This window comes from Accipiter gentilis, chromosome Z (genome assembly GCF_929443795.1).
Source record: "Accipiter gentilis chromosome Z, bAccGen1.1, whole genome shotgun sequence".
NCBI lineage: Eukaryota > Metazoa > Chordata > Aves > Accipitriformes > Accipitridae > Astur > Astur gentilis.
The window spans coordinates 69,967,241-69,980,672 of record NC_064919.1 but is presented as its reverse complement, the minus strand read 5'-3'; positions in this window follow the sequence as shown (position 1 = coordinate 69,980,672).

Here is a 13,432-nt window from a genome sequence, read left to right as displayed (position 1 = left end):
CTGTCTGAGTATTTCTGGTACCCTGCCATTATGAATGACGTTAGGGCTACAGTTCTTGTATAAGAAAAATAAACAAGGTATTTTAATTTTAATTGTAGAGTTTTGGCCACTTTCAACATTACTGATAATAAATAACTTTCTTTGTCAACATGATGTAGCTATTAAGAAAAACTTGGTATGTAATTTGATCAATGGCAGTAAAGACCGTATGTTGATTTTGTACTAAATAATGTACATGCCCCTCCCCTCTAAGATTTGTTTTCTATAATGCAGAAGTATCTTGCCACTAAAAGTAAGCAGTGAGATAAATTGTGAATGAGATTCGATAGCAAAGTAAAGCCTATACTGTGTACTTGTCTTCTACAGTAAGATGAAACAATAGTTTGTACACCAGCTGAACATTTCCTCAGTATAAAAATATAAGAAAATGTTTACAAATTTATATTCTTGTACAAATATTGTGTTCAGTGACTGCCCGTACAAATCTGCAATTATTTGCCTCCTGGTTTACATTATATTGTCATTCCATACCTAAATGCCTTAGTTGTAACATGAATGGAATATTTTTTCCTTTTTTATCAGCAGCTTCCCCAGACACAGACACTTCCTGAAACAACTTCTGCTGCATAATGTTTCCTTAATTTCTCACTGTCTGACACTGACCTGTACTTACTTCTGTGTTAAATGTGCTTCTGTCAATAGAGAGCAGGACTTTGCCCTTCAGTTTCAAAAGCAAAAAATTGGTCAATGTTTAAAGTACAAAATAGTACTGAAACGAATACTTTGGGCTTCTAATGGAATTTTGAATTGATAACTCAAAAATGAATGTTTTTTTCTTCTCTTGTGTTAAACAGAGATCTTCTAAAGCTCTCTCTTTCTCCAGCATGAGCCTTGATATCTCTTAATATAATACAAACACTTGCAGGAAAACACTGTTGAGAGGTTTAGTTAATGTGTTTTTATATAAAGTACAAGATGAAGACAGTTCATCCAGCAAATCTGATTCAGTGCAACACAATGTGGAGATTATGAAGGAATGGCTTCTCTGCATATTTGGAATATCATAAATAATAATGATTCATTGCAGTAATTTATGATTAGTGTAAATATTAGCATGAATAAATTACTGCTCTAGAATATGGCTTGAAAATTGTTATTAAGATGCTATTCTGTCACTATTTTACACTACTTTAAAAGCTAATTGACTTATTTGAACTGCTCCTGTTAAGAATAGCTACAAATACCAGGACAGATCTAAAGCTGCTTTCAATGAGAATATGTCTTTTGAGGTCATCTGAAGATGGACTAGCGAATAGAGCTATATAAAGTATTTCTCAAAATACCTGCAACAGAATGGGATCCTGGATATTTGAATTATCTTACTGTTGTTATTATGGTTAGACTGAGGCTAGAGACTATCTCACTGTTTCTATGCTATTTAAGTATTAAGTCAGTGATGCTTTAATACCAGCATATCTGCAATTGGACATCACAAATTGGGAGTTCTGAACACTTAGGAATTCAAATAACATTTGAGTAATCTGTTCAAAATTAGGTAATTAGAAAGGCCCAGAGATTCAAAGTCGCAGCATAGTAATTCTTATGATAAGCCATTTATACTAATTTTAATTAAGTCAGTATAAGAAAAGTTTCAGTTAAAATGGGTTATGCTGTCTCTTTTTACTACTAGACAAATGTATGTCTGGGCATATGATGGACATCACACTACAAAGCCCTCATGTAAAGAGAGAATAGGCTAATGGAGAAGTTCAGCTTTCCAAAATCACATCTTTCTCATGCCTAAAGGTCCACAGGAAGACCTTTCTAGAATGTCTCAAAGACAGCTATGGGTCAGTTATTCACATAGACTGCACAAATGCTTTACACTGTGCATTGCCCAAGAACTTTGCATTGACAAATAAGTATGACACACATGGTCACTGTAAGTGCCTAGCAGGCGATTCCTCTGAACTAAATGCCTTTTTCGTTTCAAGAAAAGTAAAAAAAATATTTAAAAGGAGGACATGTAAGAAGAACTAAGGTAGGATCTACGCAACACTGAGGCACATAAAATTCTGATCCTGAAGACATACAGTTTCTGTGACATCTAAATATTAATGTTGTCACATTTTTTGGTTCTCCAGGATTATGTATGGCATTCTCAGTTGTCCCTGGACTGCTCTCATCAAAGTCTGAAATATGTTCAGGCACCAGAACAGCAGCAGTGCAAATTTCCCCTCCATATTCTGTTTCTGTGCTTCAAAAGTGAGACAAATGAAGAATGAGGAAAAGAGAATTTATCATCTCTGACACTCAGCCTCTGATACAAGAGGGTTATCTCTTCACTGGGGAGGGGTCTAAAATCAAGTACAGTATTCTGGATGCAGTTTAACAAATGCCAAGTGGAATGAGTATAAATATAATGGGGAATTTTATAAATTAAACCACTAAGGAGATGATATTTCAAGTTACAGCCACAAGGTAGCAGAATAACTTTAATTTGAGACACCTATCTAATGTAATGGATGTCCAAACAAGTAAGAAAAGCATATATTAAAAAAACAAACAAACAAACAAAACCCAAACAAACAAACAAAAAAAAAACGAACCACATAGTTCCCTCCTCCCACCCTGAAAAAACAGCCCCCAGACATTCCCTAATGACATAACGGTAACATTTACCTGTGCCTAAAGTTCAGTGATGGGAAAATTTCACAATTCATGAACTACAGTTCTTTTTCTCTCTTTAAACTCTTAAGAGGGAAAAACAGATTTTGGACCTGAATATCATTATCATTCAATTATGTTCTAGACTTCTGAGGAATTCTAGGTGTCGTACTGTCTGTGCTTGTGCAATATACTGCAGAGTGAAAAATATTTGTATTTAAGTTGACATATTTTTTTGTCTCGTTTTGTTTGTACTTTTGTCTTGGTTTAACTCCAGTCAGCAACTAAGCATCACGCAGCCACTCACTCACTATCCCCCCTGCCCAGTGGGATGGAGGAGGAAATTGGGAAAAGAAGTAAAACTTGTGGGTTGAGATAAGAATGGTTTAATAGAACAGAAAAGAAGAAACCAATAATGATAACGATAACACTAATAAAATGACAATAGTAATAATAAAAGGATTAGAATATAGAAGTGATGCACAATGCAATTGCTTACCACCTGTCGATCGATGCCCAGTTAGTCCACAAGTTGCAATCCCCCTCCCTCCCCCCACTCCCCCAGATTATATACTAGACGTGACACCACACGGTATGGAATACCCCGCTGGCCGGTTTGTGTGAGCTGCCCTGGCTGTGTCCTGTGCCAACTTCTTGTGCCCCTCCAGCTTTCTCTCTGGCTGGGGATGAGAAGCTGAAAAATCCTTGACTTTAGTCTAAACTCTACTTAGCAACAACTGAAAACATCAGTGTGTTATCAACATTCTTCTCATACTGAACTCAAAACATAGCACCATACCAGCTACTAGGAAGAGAAGTAACTCTGTCCCAGCTGAAACCAGGACAACTTTACATTATGTTACTATTGCATTTCAAGATTAGGCTTCCTCCTTGCCTTGCTCTGAGGCAATTCAGATCTTAGATGACAGGAATCACATTCTATAAGTATTTAGAGAGAGAATTTAGCCCCCATACAGAACACTTCAAAATCCTTCATTTTCATGGACAGAGGACAGTTCTGCAATAGATCCATTAAAATTGTAACATTTGATACAGGATTCTGGACTTTTAACTTGTAAACTTGTTAAGCTTTTTTTTCCCCTATTTTACTAATTTCTTGGAATCTTCCCCAGTTCCTGTATTCTGGAAGTGAACAGGCAATTAGCTTCTGTCTGCTACCAATCTGTACAGGGTCACATGAACCCCTCACCTAAAGGAAGTAAGAACTGCTGAGATTTTTTTTACTGATTATTTCTTATCTGCAACTTCTGGGCATAGCCAGATGGGCCCATCCAATCTGATCCTTGTGATGATGATATTTTATATGAACTATATATAGCATAAAAATCTTTGCATAGTATTTGGGCATGAGGGCGAGCAAAGACATGGCAAGCAGAAGGACAACAGAATGTAATTACAAATCTCATGTGAAATCAGCTCAAAGAAAAGTAACAGGGAATTAATTTTTAACTTATTAAGTCTGTAATATTAATTAAAGCTGCTGGCAGATTTTCATGCAAGAGATCATTTTAAAAGATATTTTATCTATCTTTGCTTTCAATATAACCAAATTCATGTCTGGTGTCTGATTACAAAAACAAACAAACAAAAACAACAACAACAACAACAACAACAACAACAACAACAATAAAGACAATTACATTTCTACCTTATAAAGAATTACCTAGATTTCAATGTGAATGTCAATGGTTTTGTGGCTACAAAGCTTGTCCAGGAAAAGGGAGACTTCTTTTCTTTAAAAAAAGGCAAAAATTTCTTTCAATTTTATATAGTTAAATCATTGTTTCTTCATGTGATCTCCCACGGAGATATGAATTGCTTTTGATCCACTGTTACATGGAAGAGCAGATTAAGCACTTTTGCCTAGGGCAGGGAGGGGGACATTCAATGCTGAGGATTCCTTAATGCAAACTCATGAGTCAAATGACATGGTAAATGTCATTGATATGCCAGAAACCAAGGAAAACACTGCTTTTTTGCACCTCTAATTACCGCAAGCTGAAATTAATACTTGAACTTAAAATTAAATATAGGTAATTATTTAAACATTTTCATCCTATTCTGTGTTGCTGAGTCACTCCTGCGCCATGCTGTACAAAAACATCAGAAAGCGTTGAAAAGTTTTGTCTAGTCATTCACTTTACTTATGTTATCACTTCTTTACAGAAAATCATATATTTCATTTTTATCAAGGTTGGCCAAAAAAAGAGAGGAGAAAGTTAGAAATCCTTCTTTTATTGCCTGGTTGGCAGGGAAGGGAGATGAAGTGGTGAAGTGTTACACTAAGCAGTCTAGGAAATGGGGAAATAACTTCTGATTAAATGCAGATGCTGAACTAAAAGTTGCTGCTAATCATACCCACTGGATCCTGCTTTAAAGAAGGAAAGAGTAAAGACATGACCTCCATCCACTTACCATTTACTTTACTGCCACATAATTCCTCATGCATAAAGGCTACGGTGAAATAACTTCAGTCTTCTACAAATGTTTCTACACATAAGCAGGGTATTACAAGGACAAAATAGAATGACCATTTGTAAGAAGAGGATAAATCACAAATAGATAATAAGGGTCATGAAGCAGCAGAACCCTAGTAGACATTAGAGATGAATTACTGAAGAATAAAAGGAATCCATTTAAACATGCAGAATGCAGAATAAGCATTAAAATAAAATATATTTTAAAAGAGATCAATATGATACTAAAGAACAGAGTTAAATATAAAGTTTTGTGCTAACATGGTCTGATTGAAAAAGAATCCATCATTATTTTGTGATGACTAGAAGGCTGATCCAAGACCAAGGAAAATCAAATCAAGGTTCCCATTGATTTCAAGGAGTTTGGACCAGGCATCAGAAAAGAATCAAATTCTGGATTTTTTTTTTATTTTTTTTTTGTAAGTTTTAAATATTAAAACTTAATTTTGTAATGTTTCAGCAAAACAAACCAAAGGAAAAGACACACAAGCTTTTCTAGAATTTGTTCTTGCATATACCAAATGAACAAGTACAGGTTACTCCTTTGAAATGCTCATAAATCAAAGAATTCTCACCCTGTAACGCATGGCACTGTTTATCATATCAAGGCAGAAAAATTGCTAAAGGGGTTATGGGATACTATCAGAAAGACATTCAAAATGATATATCACTGACCACATGTTCCATGTTTGGAAAACCTTCATTGTGCTACTCATGAAGCTGGCGGGGTTACATATTTGGAATCCAGTCCCACAATTTAATCTGTCTGGGTGGACGCTTCTGCTTGCACTGAATTTCACTGTAAGGCACTTGGGGTTTGTCCATGTGTATTTCATCTTAGGCTGGGAAATGTTTTCTTTTAGAAAAACCATACATCATGTCACCAGAATTCTCTAATGATTCTATTTTAAATGCCCCAGTGAAGACACCTGGTATTCAGAAAACTCTGATTACCCACTCTGGGCAAATGAAGCCACTACAAAGCAGAGCATTGGAATTCCCATATGAAAATCTTACTTCTAAGCACCTTCACTTTAAGGTGAACACTTCCTGCTAATTAAATTATGGCTCATAGACAGACAGACAGTGATACAATGAGATCACTGTTCTTTCATAGAATCACATCAGAAGAAAATGAGTGATGACACATATTTGTGGTGTGTATTTCTTTTTAAGGTAAGGAATATTTCATATATTTATATTTTATATATAATGTTTGGTAAATTAAAACTATTTACTGCATTCAGTAAACATTAAACTTTTATTCCTAAATCATAGTAACATTAGAAAGCCATTCCAGATGACAGCAAAAGTCTGCCAAACCCTGAGCCTGGTCTTTGGTAGGGATCACAGGCAGATGCCTAAGTATGAGTAAGAACAGGGCAAGGATATACATTGTCTCTCCCTAAAACCCTCCAGCCTTCAAGTATTTTCAGCTCTTCATGAGCAAGAAATGGTTTCTATACATTTAATAATCTTCAATGAATGTCTATTCCATTCAATTTTCCATTTTCCTCTTGAATCTGTGTAGATTTTTACTATCCACAGCATCCTTTGGCAGGGTGTTGCACTAATCAGCTACCTATTGCATGAAGAACTACCTCTTTTACTTGTTTTGAAAATGATTCCAATTGGTTTTCTCTTGATCTTCTCTCCCTCCTTCCACCATCCCCCTTTATCCTACAGCATTGTCTACAGCATTACCTACAGTCTACAACATTATCAAAACTGAATTAATAATACATAACATAGCTGCAGCACAGTATTTTACTACATGTCTGCTGTTAAGGACTGATTGCTCTCATCTTTCAGAGGTAGAAAACAAGCTAGCTAAACTTTATGCCAATGTAAATATATGAGCATTGTAACTACCCCTAAAATTGGCTGCTTCTTAATCTACAAATATATATCGATTTGTAAAGTCTATATGAAGAAATGACACATCCCCTTTGACAGGAAACCTTCCGGCTCTTCTTCACTTATCACAAGAGAAATGTAAGTGAAAATACTATCTGAGAATTCATTTTGCAAAAACATAGCAATTCTGTGAATGATTATCTTGTTCCTCCACCTCAATCATTTCTAGGAACAGCACTGTATGAATCAGAAGCTTGAAAGACATTAATTGATGTGGTGAAGTGGGAAAAACTCCAAACCGAAAATTACAGAGCTTGATAGCCACTGCAGAGGTTGGATCCTGCAAACAGTAGGACACTGAGCCAAAGCATACCATCCAAAGGTCTATGACCATTCAGTTTGCTTCCCCATAACTTTGTGTTGCTATTTGCATCAAGATTTTTACCGTATTGTTGCACAAGAAATAAATGTACTGAGGCCATTTCAACTATAAAATGTGCTTAACATTTTTAACAATTTTCCTGATGTCTGGAAATATTCTCCATTGTTTTGAAGGCCAACAAATCCAAAAGATGTTTTCTATTCCAGAAAACAGCATTAACAGTGTAAGTGGGGAAAGGATAGCGTTACACACAAGAACTGAGAGGAGAGGCACAAAAAGGAAATAGTTTGTCACATCACAAGGGTGAAATGCTCCTCCCTGTTTGGCTGTATTAAAATTCCCCAAATATACCAACAGACATCAACTTTCATTAACATCTGCCAGAGTGTTACTTTGAACAACAGCAAGATAGGATTTGAGACTAATTTTACTCTGGGTTGATCCCATTTTACTTTTTTGTATGGTTTTGTCTCTGTTTTACTATATTTTGCTCAGTGCTGGCCATTTAAAACAGGTTGCCTTTTTCTAGCACATCTAGATTAGAAATCTCTTGGTTTGATAGCATGTTTAGCAACTGAAACTAGTTGATCTAACAGTGCTAGAAAACTTAATTTAAAAAGCAGCAAAGATGAGCTAGTCTGCTAGAGAGATTAGGGGCTACCTTCTTACACATAGCCTGTTCCAACTCCCATTTGGAGCCAATGGGAACCTTTCAAATCACTTCAACTGGAGATTGATAAATTTTTCTCTCAAGCATACCATCAGCTTGGGAATCTGTGCCCAAATATGGACTTCATGATGAGAAGAATGTCTCTGAAGCTGTAATCTGACCAAATTCTCCCCACAGATAGAAGCAGACAATTCTCAACAGTCTTTAAAAGACCTAACTTCTGAGACAGAATTACTGTCATTCAAAAGCTTTTGTATTTCTATTAATTGCTTCTGCTATTCTTTCATTAGCATGTAGTTACTTTCACAATGAGATTTTTGTCTTGGCCTAACCCAAACCCACTAAAGCTAATGAAAAGAACACCCAAGTTCTCCCCAAAATTCCAATTCGCTTTTAACTATATTTTGTATTACAAAATATTACTGCATTCTGAATTATTTGGGCTTATATACGGTACTATCTGTTGTCCTGTGGAAGTATTTCAGTTTGTTTACTACATTCTTTTATTGCAGTGCAATTTTGAAACCTGTTTCTGTGAAAATAATTAATGTGAAGTCACTGCAACAGTGATACACATTTTCACAATGCACCTATTGCTTTCATAAATAGAAGTAACCCCTCAATTTTTTAGCAGAAATAATGTCTCTCCAGAAACCTTCAACTCCAATATGAATTCTAAGTGTTCTCTGTGACACCACTGATCCTTAAAATAACCAAAGCAATTTTCAGTAAATCACCTTATTATTTGTATTCACCTTCCGTATTCCTTTATATCCAGCATGCTTCTTTTTTACTTCATTACTTTTCTTTTTTTTACTGACTGTAGCTGTTCCAATTTCCCTTGCAGAAAACTAATTGTAAGCTACTATGTGTCACCTCAGGATACTTACTAATTTTAATAAGTTTGTGTTTATCATCTCTCCTTTATTGCTTCACCCAGGATATTCTGTCTTCTTCAATAATTCATCACACTCAGATGCTACGGGTTTGTTAGCCTGAGATGTAACACAATTAGATTATTAACCTCTGCTTTAAGACTACCCAACAGCTGCCTCTCCAAATAATCATGTTATTCAAAAAGAAGGGACCAACACACCCTCAGGCCAATTTGGCCCTTGGGTAATGTTAATTGGGTCAACAAGGTTGTGTCTCAGCTATAACTGAGAGCAGAATTTGTCCCTATGCAAATGTACAAATTAATCTGGGTTTACATGCCTATTTTCTTTGTATTTGTAAATACATTTTCGTATCTATGAGTGCCTGTGCTAAAGTTCAGTTTACCTTTTCAGCTGCAAAATTTGGGGTTAGGGAGCACCAGCTCCAGTCCTCCCCAGAAATTCCATCAAGAAAGCAAGAATAGGCACTACTTGGTAGACTACAGGGACACTTCACAAACTCTACATGCTTCTTGTGATACTGACAGCATTGTGCTGCATACCGTGTACCTTCCATGCAATAAGCCTACTGGATTCATTCCTACTTTGGGGCAGCCCTTTGTCACAAACTCATATTTAACAAGGTTTCCTCAAAAGAAAGAAAAACACAACAAAACACTAAGAGCATTCTATAAGAATCTTCACAAAGTTACTGTGGGACTGTTCATCGCCCAATTCTTCCTAAGGGTATCCAGAAAAACACAGCTGGCGTTAGAATTAGTTCTCACTAGTCAGAAAAGAGAATGACCAAGTTCAATTCTCTGAAAAATGTCTATTCAATGATTGGCTGAGGCACAAAATAAAATTTTTAAAAAAATACAAACAAACAAAATAAAAACAAAGTTAGAAAAGAAATGGAGAGTAAAGGAGAAGCATCATTATGTTAGTGAATAAATGAATGCTGTATCCACACACAAAAAGTATTACTCAGTGCTTGCTTTAGTTCCAATATTCCTGAACTAAATGTCTTTGGTGGCCAGTCAGAGAGATCTAGGTTACGTAGATCATGGGCCTGATGCAGAATATCAACACTGTTGTATCATCGTTTTATATACTAAGATCCCCCACAGAAATGCTTGATCAAATCTCAGATAAATGTTTCCAAAGGAGGGTATTTGCATAACTGCATCTTAACATCTGTGTGCCACCAAATCAGATAGTTTTGTAACTTGAGAAATAGTCCTCTGTGTAACACAGTTCATACCTGCTTAGTGTGTGTGCTTCATCTGTCACTGATAGTTTACCATCTTTACATGTTTTAGATTTAGCTGCTGAACATGTTTTCCAGATTACAATGCTGTAAAACACGATTAGTTTGCTGCTTTTATTTTGAATACCAAGCTACAGTAATAATGGTTTAAGTCTTTGGTTTTTCCACTTTTTTCTTTGCAAACTCCTTTGACTGTAGCAAAAAATCTCTATTATTATTACTCCATTTATGCTACTTCTTAATTGATTGCTTAAGTACTCCATGTTCAATTTAGTTAATTTCATTTTCCATGTTTTCTTTTGAAAGGCAGGCATTTTAAACATTTTCAAATATTGGTGCTCTTAATTGCCCAATACCTGTCTCTACTTTCTGATTGTTCTTCCCTCAAAACTCTTCTTTCCTTTTTTCTTTCTTCCTAGATCTGTGTGTTTCACTACTTAATAAAATTTTCTTTCTGTCAAACATTTGCTTACTTCAGACAATTCTTCCTTCCTATGTTCACTCATTGTATATATTACACCCTTAGGTCTTCACTTCTTCTCCCATTAATTAAAGACTACCTGCATAGATTCCAGCTATTATTTATAGCACTACATAACCCACTATTTCCATTCAGCTATTTCCGTCAAAATAATTCAAGCAACTCCTAAGCTACATGTCTGTGATGTCAAGTTGGCCATAAATTCTTTTAGTGCAGCTCTTTTAATTTACTCATGTTGGTAATGCCACTCACTCTATTTAAAAAATGCAAAAAAAATTAAGAAAAATATTTAACATCTTCTCCATTAAACATGTAGTCATCCAACACAAGTATTTCCACCACATGCACTATTTTGTTGTGCTTGGTGCTGTTCCTGGTTACCAGGGCTCTTTAAGAGCCCTGCTGGAGTCCAAGCTCTACGTTGTTTACAAACACAAAAGAAAATTACAATCCTGGATGAAAAAATGTCTTGCAGTCTACAGGAATCAACAGATGGAAAGAGCCAGATGAAGCAGTACAGGCAACAAAGATACTGTCTTACTATCTCAAGCAATGGTCTGCGTGTCAGTAACATAACAATTGCAGATGCTCTTCACAGACTGCTCCAGCGTGGGTCCCTTCCACGGGCTGCAGTCCCTCAGGCACAGACTGCTCCAGCGTGGGTCCCCTGTGGGGTCACAAGTCCTGCCAGAAAACCTGCTCCAGTGTGGGCTCCTCTCTCCATGGGTCCACAGGTCCTGCCAGGAGCCTGCTCCAGTGTGGGCTTCCCACGGGGTCACAATGTCCTTCAGGCATTCACCTGCTCCGGCGTGGGGTCCTCCCCGGGCTGCAGGTGGATATCTGCACCCCCATGGACCTCCATGGACTGCAGGGGGACAGCCTGCCTCACCACGGTCTTCACCATGGGCTTCACCATGGGCTGCAGGGGAATCTCTGCTCCAGCACCTGGAGCACCTCCTCCCCTTCCTTCTTCACGGACCTTGGTGTCTGCAACAGTTTCTCTCCTCTCTTCCAACACCAGCTGCCAATTTTGGGCAGGATTTTCTTCCCCTTCTTATATATGTTATCACAGAGGTGCTACCACCATCACTGTTGGGCTTAGCCTTGGCCAGTGGTAGGTCTGCCTTGGAGCCAGCTGGCCTTGGCTCTATTGGACATAGGGGAAGCTTTCAGCAGCTTCTCACAGAAGCCACCCCTGTAGCCTGCCCCCCCCCCCCCCCCCCCCCCCCCCAAGACCTTGCCACACACACCAAACCATGACTGGTTAGGAATACCATAAGTATTCTTCATGCTCACTAAACTGTGAAGTATTCTCAGTGCAGAGGCATCATATGTTCCTGAAACTCTAACAGGTCTTAGGAATCCATATGCTTCTCCTATTCTGTAATCCAGAAAAGAAATTACTTTTTTGCAAATCACAGTTCTACAAGAGTTAGGTTCATTTGCTGAATTTTCTGCCTGCAATCCCATGGTGGTTCTTTTCATAGCAATTTTTTTCTTCCTCTCACCATGACTCCAGTATTAGCAGCCAGATAGCAGCTTGTTGTGTGTGCAGGTCATGGTCCAACAAATTGTATCCTATGGTTTCTCAGACAAATGTCCTTCAGAGTGTTTGAACTGGCAACACTGTTCTGATATTCTAACAATCAGAAACAATTCCCCTGATGATCTGTTTTGGTTTTATTTTGGGAGGGCCTTGATGTCATTTAACATTTAAAGCTTCCAAGGGCTTTCTTTCATAATGGGATTATGTGTGTGATTACTCCCGAGGCTCCTCCCCGGCGATTATCCTTCGTGCAAGTTTGTTAGTTACCTCCATGGCTGAATGGTTTGCTCTGCAGCTGATTGCTTGGGATCACTCTGATGTCAGGCTGTAGTTGATATCCACAGGAATTTGCTGCGTCCCTTTTCAGGAGAGCAAACCTTGCCTCTTCCTCTCGCCATTTGGAATGACTGAGAAGAACCCTCTAACAGAGTTTGCAGAGATTTCTTTATCCATTATGCTGCACTGCAGGTTTTCCTATAGGAGGGGTGCTCAGACTCACCTCTCTCTGTCTTTAGTCAAACCATCTGTAACAACAGCAGAAATTTGATTAAATAGCTGAGAGTGGGGAATGACTGCTGTTTGTTTAGTTTTCTGGCCTGTTATACTACTTCCTGCACAACATTATCCTTGTTTCCAAGATGCGTAATACACAGCACAGCACGATCATGTAAGCACAAACAGTTTTCCCACAAGATGTTCTACTGGTATCTCCAGAAGATCCAATCTGCTTGCTTTCAACTTTTTGTGTGTTTGGTTGTGCTGAAAGAATTCAGCACCCTCTAATTCTGGCCTCTAAAATCTCAACTGCAATAGAGAGATTCTTGAACAAAAATAATTTTGAGCCTCACACCAGCTGCTGTCAGGACTTGGAAATGTGTATGAGGTGGCCATATAGCAGCTGCAAACTAGAACTTACTCATCTGACCAGTAAACTGTAAAAGACCAATACCCCACACCCCCAACCTCTAGAGGCTCTGCTTCATTCATTCTGCTCCCAGCACTGTTATCTAGAGTCCAGCCATACCATAGGCAAGTGTAAATGGAGCTTCCAACCCTCTCTTAACTTTCTGTGGATTGGGACCTAAAATATAACCTACCACTAAGCCAATACTGGGAATGTCTTTTCTACCACTCTCTACACTTCAAAATCCATCCACAAGTCTAGGTGTTTCACACGGTATCAGAT